This window comes from Rhincodon typus, chromosome 7 (genome assembly GCF_021869965.1).
Source record: "Rhincodon typus isolate 14 chromosome 7, sRhiTyp1.1, whole genome shotgun sequence".
NCBI lineage: Eukaryota > Metazoa > Chordata > Chondrichthyes > Orectolobiformes > Rhincodontidae > Rhincodon > Rhincodon typus.
The window spans coordinates 68,152,265-68,164,330 of NC_063338.1; the positions used below are offsets into that span (position 1 = coordinate 68,152,265).

At 40.0% G+C, this 12,066-nt stretch overlaps 1 protein-coding gene across 1 annotated transcript in view; it reads left to right on the forward strand.

Moving 5' to 3' along the window:
• The window catches only part of thsd7ba (thrombospondin, type I, domain containing 7Ba), an 886,244-nt gene that overhangs the window by 64,675 nt on the left and 809,503 nt on the right, over window positions 1-12,066 (forward strand). Inside the window, exon 2 of the mRNA XM_048599575.1 lies at window positions 5,836-6,124. The gene's annotated coding sequence lies outside the window, so the exon portion shown is untranslated. The remainder of the gene's footprint in view (window positions 1-5,835; window positions 6,125-12,066) is intronic.

Genomic DNA, 12,066 nt, shown 5'->3' on the forward strand with positions numbered 1-12,066 from the left:
TTAATTAATTGTAGCATATTAGTCTAGCACCTGTACCCCAGTGTTTGCACCATACTCACAGCATCTGCAGCAAGCAATGCAACATATCTGAAAGTCTTAGGAGAGTAGTCCTCAGTAAAGTCTATGGGAGGCCAGCACAGTCCATCAAAGGCAGCCATCCATACCAGTCCCAGGTTTTGTCATAGTCATGCATCCAGTCGAGGCAGCTTCACACAGAGAGCTGTGCCTCTCTGCTCCACGGAAAACATCATGGTCAGTTATTTATCTCCATTGGGGCCAGCCTAGGGAAGAGGGCAGTCGCAGTCATGGCCATATGTCTCCAGCAGCCAGGAGTCTGGGCAGGTGAGGGCTGATGAAGTCAGGTCAGGTTTCTTGAGGGCATGTGCCACAGCCACGCTGTCACCTCTGCCATCTCTGTTTGCAGATCTGAAGGGAGTAGAGGGAGGGCAGGTGAGCAGTTGTAGTCACTTGGGTGATGACTTGGAGAAGTGTGAAGTCTGGGCTAGATGTAATGGGTACATAGCAAGGAGGGCCTGATGCTGTGGTTCTCAGTGGTATGTCAATGATGAGGCTGAAAGCTACTGGCAGAGGACCTGTTATCTTGAATCATGATGGGCTCAGCACATTGTTGAGGAGAATGGCCAATGGACAGGGTAAACAAGCTAACTTATGAGGGAGGGTGATACATCTGCAAATGGTCACTGGGCATTCACATAGGAACAACATTGCCCTGTAATGCTTAATACCTTGACATAACGTGCATGCAGGATCCCTACACCCTGCTCATCCTGCAGCATTGACTATCTCAGTTGCACTTCCCTGTCACCGTCACTGCTGGTGAACTGCTTGAGATGTATGGTCCTGGGTACACAGCTAACCTAACAGGGAGGAGATGGGAGAGTGTCCCAAGGTGTTAGCTGAGCTGATTGATTCCATGCACACACATTGCTACACTGCTCTCACAAGATATATTTGGTTTTCATCCTCAACCATTGTGCCTCATTTCTGGGAAGGGGTGATGCTGCAGGGTGCTATTAAGCATCTACAGGTGAAACAAATAGAGGGACAACCAAATAAATGTTGAACCACAAGAGTTTATGAAATGTAATAAGTACTGATAAAACATTTTTTGAAAACCAAACTTTCAACATGACATTTTTCCCTCACCCAACATCTGTAGAGATGTTGGTGTCTGAAACTCATTGGATGCCCTTGTAAAGGTCACTGAGATGCTCTTGTCCATGCTGCTGGGGCAGTCCAGGAGGCAGTGTAGATGATGGTTCCTCCAGTGTGTCCACATTGTTGCCTGGGTAGGTCCTTGGGAAGATAGGCACACTTACAAACATAATAGGCAAAAGCCATGTGGTCATTGGTGAGAGGTGTTGTGGGATGTCTGGTTAATGTGATTGTTTCTTGGGTGTTAGGGTGTGGATGTCTCTGGATCCCTGTAGCAGCAGTCCAGTTCTATCATAAAAACATAGAAAATAGGAGAAGGAGATGGCCTTTCGACTGGTTGATTTATTGTTGTGTGTACTGAAGTACAGTGAAAAGCTTTGTTTATGAGCAGCACAGGCAGATCATAGTAAGCAAGAATGTACAGATCAAAAAGACTTACCAGAGGCATATAGATTACATTGCGCAGGGCTGATCGAAGTTGGCAAGATCAGCATTATTTGAGGCTAGAGAGTCCATTCATTAGTCTAATAACGGCTGGGAAGAAGCTGTTCCTGAACTTGTTTGTGCATGTGTTCAGACTTCTGCCTGACAGAAGAGGTTGTAGGAGGTCATTACTGGGGTGCGATGGGTCTTTGATGATGTTGGCCGCCTTTCCGCTGCAGCGAGCCATGTAAATGGAGTCCATGGATGGAAAGTTGTTGGCTTCCATGATGGTTTGGGCTGTTCACACTACCTTCTGTAGTTTCCTACGGTCCTGGGCAGGGCAGTTGCCATACTAGGCCGCTATGCACCCAGACAGTATGCTTTCAATGGTGCATCTGTAGAAGTTGGTGAGGGTCCTTATGGAAATGTCAAATTTCCTGAGCTGCCTGAGGAAGAAGAGGCCTTGTTGTGCCTTCTTGACTGTCGCATCTACGTGGGAAATCCAGGACAGGTTGTTGGTTATCGTAACTTTGAGGAACTTGATGCTCTTCACTCTGTCAACCTCAGCTCTGTTGATGTAGATGGGGGCATGTTCTCCTCCTTTCTTTTGGAAATCGATGATCAGTTCTTTAGCTTTGCTGACTTTGAGAGACAGATTGTTTTCATTGCACCATGTCACCAAGCCCTCTATCTTCCTTCTGTATTCTGACTTGTCGTTGTTAGAAACCTGTCCCACGACGGTGGTGTCATCAGTGAACTTGTAGATGGCATTCATTCAGAATTTGGCAATTATAGGTGTACAGAGAGTACAGTAGGGGGCTGAGGACACATCCTCAGGGGGGCTCCAGTGTTGACTGTTATTGCGGAGGTGGAGCAGTTATCTACCCTCACTGATTGTGGCCTATGGGTCAGAAAGCTGAGGATCTAGTTGCAGAGGATGGAACCGAGACCAAGATCACAGAGTTTTGATAATGGTTTTCAAGGCGGAGCTGTAATTGATGAGCAGGAGTCTGACGTTGGTTTCTTTGTTGTCCAGATGTTCCAGGAATGAGTCTAGGGCCATGGATTGAAATCCTCTGTGGACCTGTTATGTCGGTATGCAAAGTATAGGGGATTGAGGCAGGCTTGGAGACTCGAATTGATGTGGACCATGACTAGCCTCTCGAAGCACTTCATGATTATTGAGGTCAGAGTGACTGGGTGGTAGTCATTAAGGCACGTTGTATGTGCTTTCTTAGGTACTGGGATAATAGTGCTCATCTTGAAGCAGATGGGGAGTTTGGCTTGTAGGGGGGAGAGGTTGAAGATGTCAGTGAATGTCTCCGCCAGTTGGTCCACACAGGGTCTGACTGCTTGGCTGGGACACCGTCCAGGCCCATCGTTTCTCTTGAGTTGACTCCCAGGAAGACCGATCTGAGTCTGCAGCTGTGACAGAGCGAACAAGTGTATCTGGTGAAGTCGGGGGCAGGTGTCACTGCACTGCTGGTATTCTGCTCGAACCGAGCATTGAAAGCATTGAGTGCATCAGGAAAGGATGTGTCTTTGTCTGCTATCTTGCTTTGCTTCATTTTGTATCCTGTAATATTGTTTAGGCCTTGCCATAGGCGACAGAGTCTGTTTGGTAGGTTTTGGCATTTAACTTGGTCCGGTACTGCCTCTTGGCCTCTCTGATGGCTTTGTGGAGGTCATATCTGGATTTCTTGTATTGGCCTGGGTGATCCAATGTGAATCGAGCCCATTCCACCATTCAATATGATCATGGCTGCTACAGTTTAAGGAAGTATGTGTTTTGGCTATTGTTGAAAATCATGACGAATCATGGTGAAAAAATAAAACTTAACCTCTAAGAACTCAAAACCCAGCAAAGAGCATTGAAGACATACTGTAAAAGGAAGAACATACAAATAAAAATCAATTTGAATTCAATGACAAACAACTGGGCAAAGAACACTGAAACAATTACCAAAGTTTCTGAGGCTGGAGAATGAAATACTTTAAACAAAAAATGCAGTTTGCAAAAAATACAGAATTAGAGAAAGTACTCTTTTTTTGATATAATTATATAGTTAAAGCTAAACCAAATGTAACATGAACAAAAGAAGATTTTTATGGGCCAAGTTGAAATAAATGTCAACAACTTTAGCCCAAGTTAAGTGTAGTTTTCATGGTTTAAATCATGGCATAAACTTGTCTATAAGAAGCTTTGTGGGGAAGGCTTATCCATAGCCAGTTCAAATCCGTTTGGCATGAGCCTATTCAAGGGCTTACTCAAGCATATAATCCCACTGATATCCGTAATCCAGACAAAAGTAACTTCTACTAATGCAGCACTTGATTCCATTAGTGGGGAAATCTTGAGCTGGGGTACAGAATAAGGGGACACTCATTTAAAGATGAATTTCTTTTGAAAAGTTGGTACAAATGTTTGGAATTCTCTACATCACCAAATTGTGGAGGCGAGATCACTGAAAGTATTTAAAGAGAAGGTAGTTAGTTATTGAAATATCAGGGAGTTGAAGGATGCGAGGAGCTGTCACTAAAGAGGAATTAAGGCCTGGGAAAGATCAACCATGATGGACTGAAAGGCCCCTTATATTCATATAACTTAGTGGTAAGTAAACAAAAAAACCGGTGCCATTTCTTGTTGCTGCAAATGAGTCTGGAAATGAAAAGCATGGCTTGTTATTTAAAAGCCATGCTGCTTAAAACATAACAACTTTCCCGTTAGCAGCAAAGCAAACTGCAAAGCAAAAATGTCTGGATGACATTTACAATTTTTACTTCACGAAATTGACTGCCATATACAGGTCCAGAAACCCAGGATCTTACTCTTGTGGATAATTAATCAACTCATCCTCATGTCAAAAGACCAAAAGGCATATGACTAGTTGGTCTCCCTTCGATTACTCAACCAATGGACCAATGTACAGTTAGTAATTTTAAATGCTTTAACCACAAGGTGCTTGTCCATCCTCTGCCTGGAATTCAGTGAAAACTTCATTGTTGACTTACTTGAAGTAATGAACATCCTCCAGAAAGCCCGGAATGTGATAAAGTAAGAAACAACCCACAATTGTTTCGTGCGTGTAATTTTGTTTGAAGCTAATGATAACAGCTTCAATGGATTTTCACCTTGCGATGTCACAGAAGATGATGCTGATACTGCACCCTTCTCAAAATTTGAATTAGAAAAGGAAGGATTTTTGACTACTGCAGCTATTGCTGCTGACGATGTTGAAGCTTGTGTCACACCAATAGACGACAGTACCATTGTTGAAGTAATTACAAATGTAGTACTTTTCAAGGAGTCAGCTGAGGAACACAAGGTGCAGACAAGGTGTTCAATAAGTTCGACTCATTGTGTGAGTATTTTCAACAGGCTGCCAATAGAATTACTGGACTAGCTTTCTAATCTTGTAGAGAAGAACCAATTGTCAAGAATGAAAGTTATCATTGAAAACTATTTTCAAAACTAACTGATGATTTACCTATGGCTATCAGTGTTTTAGATTACATATTTTATTGCTTGCATCAGAGATAGTAGGAACAGCAGATGCTGGAGAATCCGAGACAACAAGGTGCAGAGCTGGATGAACATGATGCTGCTTAGCCTGCTGTGTTCATCCAGCTCTGCACCTTGTTGTCTCTTTTATTGCTTGCATTTTGTTTTCGGGTCACTCTACCAATAAACAGGTGTTTCTGGATTCTATGATATTTTTGAAATTGGTGCACACAGGCATCAAAAAAATTAATAATACAAATCATTATTTGGAACAATGAAGAAGATTCATTTCAGAACTGAAATGTTAGCTTTGTTTCTCTGTCCACTTTCAAACCTCATGAGTTTCCCAGTACCTTCTGTTTTATAGCAAATGTTCTCATTGGCTTAGCATTTTGATTCTTTACATTGCTGTCAAATTAAGCTGGTCATATTTAGTTATATACATGCAAAAGATAGTGATATTTATCGTTGTGGATGGCTGGATTCTATTTTTACACATGATGTTGTCAATGCTAAATGAATTTATCAATGGAATATCACATATTTCACATTTAAAAAAAATTAATTAAATGAAAATAGCTATTTTGATTGTAGCCAAAATGGTGCCATTGCTTATTAACTTGATCTTCTTGTTCTCTCCAAGATTAGGCATCAAAATGGAACATCAGAAATCATCTCAACCTCTTAAATGTAGGGTATTTTTTGTCTGACTGTTTTTCTTATTTTTTTCACAGCCCAGTTTGGTTTCTTATTGGCATTCTGACATTCTTCTGATCCAGGAAGTGCCCGAGATTATCACCAAGAAGCATATTGCTGTTAGAGATTGTTTGAAGACCCATCCTTCAAAAGTGAACCATTGAAGTGAGCTCCCAATGGATCAATGATTAGATAATGTGCTTCAGAGATGCTGAAGTAGGCCATTTCTGTGCTGTGAATCAGCTCGATAAAGAAAACTTGGAAAAGACCGACCATTGAAACATCTTGGGACAACTGCAGGTGATGAAAATCTATCAAGCACTTTGTGTAAGTCTCATTTTATTATCCAAAGCTAAAGCTAAAAAATATCCATTTACCAGTTTTGGCATTTTCTCAATTTAACAAAATGTACGAAACTAATTTTGTCAATGTTAGTGTTTAATGCATTTAAACTTAAGTTCGTATAGTAATTACAATAAGTCAGTTAGCAATAACTTCTAAAAAGTATGTTGCACCCTGATTTGTCACTCAAAAATGTGGAATTATTTTACTTTATAATGATTCATGGAATACTCTTTCACTGGATTAATATTTTGAAGAAAATGCAACCACTGACTGTTTCTTATATGATTTCTTGTGTTATGCATAACATGGTTTTAACCTATTTCAAATCTCCTCCCAATATATTTAAGACAGAAGTTTGAAAGCTCATAGTTTCATAACATAATATTTGTAATATGGCATGTATTTTACTACAATGACATTCGGTGTCTGGAAAAGAGTGAAAATCCAATTTAAAAGCCCTTCCATCAGCTTTACAGTAGTTTCAAATTTAACCAGAATTTAACTATTTACGTAAGTTTGTAGTTAGGGTGTTATTTAGCCCAGTTCACATACATATGGCATTACTGAATGCATGCTATAAAGTATATTATACTAAGAAATCAAAATAATATTTTAATAAAATTATGTCTGCCTGCACTTTCTGCGGACATGTTATATGGTAACTTTCTATGTTTACAATTATAATTTGAGTCAGTGTGGCTAAATGATAATACTTGCACTTTAATCAGAAAGTTGTAGGTTCCCACCATATTTGAGGACTGGAACAGGGAGGGGATGATACTTCAACACAATATTGAGCAGATGCTGTATTTTTAAAGTGAGATATTGAGCCAAAGCTCCTTTTCCCTGTTAGGTGAATGAAAGAATGCCCTTTTAAATATAAAAGCAAGACAATTCCTGGGGAGGGGGCAACATTTCCTCAATGTTTCATCAAACAATAACTGGTTATTCATTTCATAATTGCTGTAATGCCTTTGTCCGGAAAATATCTACTGCCTGCGAAAAAGCAATGGCTTAAATATTGTTGTCAAAATGATGGCAAAGGTAATTGCACTCACTCCTCTTAAATGAAAATTCCTTATCCAGTTCAGTTGAGGACAGATGTCCAAATAAATGGAGAAATACACATTCTGGATTTTACCAGCCCTCTGAAGGTTGCCTGGAGGTGGGAGAGCTGGTAAAATGTTAGTAGAAGACATTACAAGGCAGGTCTGCTATCTTCATTCTACTATGGGATAATTCAAATGGTAGGAACAACAATAGCTTAGTAAACCAACCATACCCCAATCCCCTCCCCCCATGCACCCCACACTAACCAGCCCTGGGCCGCCAATTGAAGCAACTGAGTTATTACTGACCATTTTTTTGTCCCATGTTTTAACAGAGTAGGAACTGCTCCCATTCTATGGGGGTGCAGCCAGAAGAAAATCAATCTGGAGGCAATGGGTAGCTTTGATGATGCCTCTGCTGAGCTCACACCTCTGATTGCCAAGGCTCACTTATGTGCCCAACCCCATCGCTATTCCTTCTCCCTGAAGCCTCAACAGTGGCTATTATTAATGGTGTTGCTGTTGAATTGGCCACGCTCTATTTGGTTTGACAATATGCTATTAAAACTTTTCAGGCCAGCAAAGTGATTTTTAGGGACATGATTTTATTTATAAGATGAATATAGTGATACATTTGGGACATCCTGTGAACTTGAAAGCACATTAAATTTAATTTCATTCTTACAGCTAGGGCACAAAAATATCTCTGATTGCTGTGAATCATGATATATAAGAGTATAGCTATGATACATAACCACTAGGGCAATATTTTTTCCTTGTCTTAATATGAACTCTTAATATTTCTGGTATTCGGAAGAACTAATTAGGATTAGAGAGTTGCTAATTAAACATCAGAATTAAATCATTTGAATGTATAATCCAGTTGATAAGGTATTGAAATTGGCAGCTCATCACAAATTGTTATTGTCTGAAATTATTTTAATGACTGAAATAATGATATTTTGTCTTAAAATTAATCTAAAATCTTCAGTATTTAAAATATTTTATTAAAATTTGACTCAAAGGTAACTAAATCATTTGAAGCATGGATAATGCAGCAGTACAAATCTGTTGAGCCTATTTCTCAAACCGGCAGTAGGCCTGAAGCTTGGGCTCCTTGCGGTGGTAGGCCTGGGCCTGGATTCTTAGCAGTAGTGTTGCACAGAGTGGGGACCCAGAGCCTGGACCCTTTGCGATATTGGCAAAGTGGCTGCAGCAGAGCCGGGTCTGCTGGGGCATTGGCATCGTTATTGTTCTTCCCAGAGTGACACTCCTTGAGGACCAGAACACATTCCAGACACGTTGCAGAAGCCGTGAAGTCATGCTTGAGAACCCAATTTGAATGGAAGATGAATTCTTATTTAAGTAATTTCTTTTTATTCTTGTTGTAAATCAAAATGGTGCTGGATTAAGGTGACAAAACATCTTTTCACTTTATCTTCAAGATATATGTGACAATAAATCAATCATTCATTCAAACAGCCGTAACTTTAAGGCCCAAAGCTACTTGACACTGAAAATGGAAGACAGGTTAGTCATCAAAGGCCTAACTATCTCAGATTGGATTAATGTCATTTCTCAGCCCAGGTGTCAGAGTGAGCATTTTATGGGAACAAAACCTTACATGTTACAGAGGAGAAAGCTTAACATCAAACTCATTCTGCTTTGATTATTCTTTTCCTGCCAGTACTTCTATGAAGCAGCATCAAAGGCTGTCAGAGAGTACTGCTAACTTGAGGAGAAGGTATTATAAAAAATGGTCTGCAACAAGAGAATCTATAAAGAAGCAAATATCATTCAACCCATTATCCCCAGTGAAAAACAATTCTTTTCTTATCTTTTATAATGCAGTGGTCATGATGTGGAAGTGTCGGTGTTGGACTGGGGTGCACAAGGTCAAAAATCACATGACACCAGCTTATAGTCCAACAGGTTTATTTGAAAACACAAGCTTTCAGAGTCTCGCTCACTCCTTCTTCAGGTGTCAGTGAGAGAGGTGGCATCAGAAACAGAAACAGAATTTATAAGCAAAAGATCAAAAGGTCATAGAACTGATGTGAATGTATTGAACAAACCTAAGACGGCTGTTAAATCTTTAATCAGTTAGAAAGGATTAATGTGCAAATCCCAAAATTTCTTTTAAGTCACTGTGACATAACTGAGGTTTTATCAGTATACCAGAGCTGACATCTCAGGTCAGACAATGCATTTTAGGTGTGAGGCCTTGTTTAGAATCTGGCTGTGTATTAACTTGGAATCAGACTGGTTTTATTTTCAAAGTACGAATTTATAAAATGCAACATTGACTGTCTACAAATTGTGTGCTTTTTCAACAAAATAGAGTGTATCTGCAAATGCAAATTCACCCCAAACATTATATGTGTGTGTGTCTGTGTCTGTGTATGTGTATGTGTATGAGGGAGAGAGAGTGAGTATCTGTGTGTGTATGTGTGCGTGTGTGCGTGCACACATGCGTACATGGGAGGGAGAGAGAGAGAGACTGTGTAAGTGTGTGTGAGAGAGAGTGTGTGTGTGTTTGCATGCTTGAGAGAGAGAGTGTGTGAGTGTAAGTGTCCGAGAGTATGAGTGTGTGAGTATGTGTGTGTGAGTGTGTTCGTATGAGAAAGTGTGTGTGTGTGTGCGTGCGTGTGTGTGTGCATGTGTGAGTGTGTGAGAGTGTATAGTGTGGTGGGGTCACCTGTAGTGCGGCATGAACCCAAGATCCTGGTTGAGGCCGTCCTCATGGGTACCGAACTTGGCTATCAGCCTCTCCTCGGCAACTCTGCGTTGTTGTGTATTACAAAGTTCACCTTGGAGGACATTTAGCCGAAGATCCGAGGCTGAATGTCCTTGACGGCTGAAGTGTTCCCCCAATGGGAGGGAACAATCCTGTATGGCAATTGTTGCGCGGTGTCCATTCATCCATTGTTGTAATGTCTGCATGGTTTTGCCAATATACCATGCCTTGGAGCATCCTTGCATGCAGCATATGAGATAGACAACATTGGCCAAGTCACATGAGTATCTGCCATGCATGTGGTGGGTGGTGTTCCCACGTGTGATGGTAATGTCCATGTCAAAGATCTGACATGTCTTGCAGAAGTTGCCATGAGAGTGTTGTGTGGTGTTATGGTCGATGTTGTCCTAATGGCTGAGTAGTTTGCTGCGACCAGTTCTGGTCTGTCTATTCTCCTTAATCCATTGCCTTGAGACAGTTATTTCAGTTGTAATTCAACTTCAGCATTGAACGAGTGAATGAAGTTGTAGATTCCTTTAACTCTTGAGCCAATTTACATTTTACACAATTTAAAATTAAACAACTTATACATTTTAATACCAACTGTTAATATTGTTATATGCTTTATACTGACATGCTTGCTGTGCACAAAGGCACATATGGCATCAGGCTTCCCTCATGTCTCAGTGAAATTTTATGTCATAATAAATCTGATATGTAGTCAATACAAAAGTTAACCGATTTTTTTTACTGTTACCGCTGCATTCAAGTGAGCCATGTTGTTAGAACTTTAATTTTCAATTATGTCGCAAAATATACCTCCAGATTACTATGCTAACTGGATCACTTTAAAGCTATGGCAGTGGAATCTTTCTTTGAAATTCTGAAGTCTGTTTTCTTGCTTTGCATTTTGTACATTGTTAAGGACAACTTTAATTATCAATGGTATGTTTTATTCTGCTGTGAACATTTTCTTGAGGCATTGTTATCTAGGTTTTTTGTGTGAGCATAATAACATCCTGTCCACAAATTAGTTTGTTAGAAGTTGCATTACAACTGAAATAACTGCCTCAAGGCAATGGATAAGGAGAATTGACAGACAGGAATAGCAATATCACCACTATACTTTCTAAATATATCTGAAATGCCTTATTAGGTATACTTACCTTGAGAAATCAAACAAACATGCTGTATACCAATTAAATGTAGCATATTAAGTTGTTGTTCTGATCAAAGTCCTATCTCTTCAATTAAAGTATATTTCCAGCTTAATCAAATTTCTGACATAGATATGTATTTAAGGGTATTATTCATCAAAGTCCCTCTGTACTATATACTCAGTTCCACTTGCTCTACGATGAATTTGTGACAAAAATGACCATGATTGTATGGAAAAAGAGCATTAGGAGGAGAACTTAATCTGGTAGTAGGTGGCTTCTTTGGCAAAGCCCCTTTAACATGATTACATTATCACTGCAGAGTAAGAGCTATGACATTAAACCAGCAACTTACAGGTCACATTTCCCATCCCATCAGGCTAAGGTATGAAGTATATGACATTGAAAGCAACTAGTTTGTAATGAAAACCTAACTACTTGCTGAAGTCTTTCGAAGAAAGGCAGTAACTATTCATAACTGATCTGGTATAAGTGAGCTTTGAAATGACAGCTGCTGGAAAGTAGCATCTAGAGGCAATGTTTGTGAAAATTGCTTGTCTCTCCATATCTGACTGTGAAGAGTTTCTAATGTCGGCTGTCCAATTAGCAAGTACTTTTTGGTTGTTTATTCTCCCATCTGATTTCTCCCTACTATGCCCTTCATCTTGAATTCTAAGAGATGCAGAACTGGGGTATCACTATCCATTTAATCACCTATCATCTGATCTGGCAGGACTAGACCCATCAAAAATGGTCACTATTCCAGAATCATCTTTGAAAGCAAAGAAAACCCCTGCTTATGTTCTTCATTACCTGCCCTCTCCATTGACCACAAGTGATAAGAGCTTGAAGCCTTCTTTGTCACTAAGATGTGAAAACACCCATTTAATATCCTCTGCACTGACTCTTTCATAAGAACATAGGAGCAAGAGTAGTCCATTCCATTATATATTGGCTGATCATTTACCTCACCACTTTCCC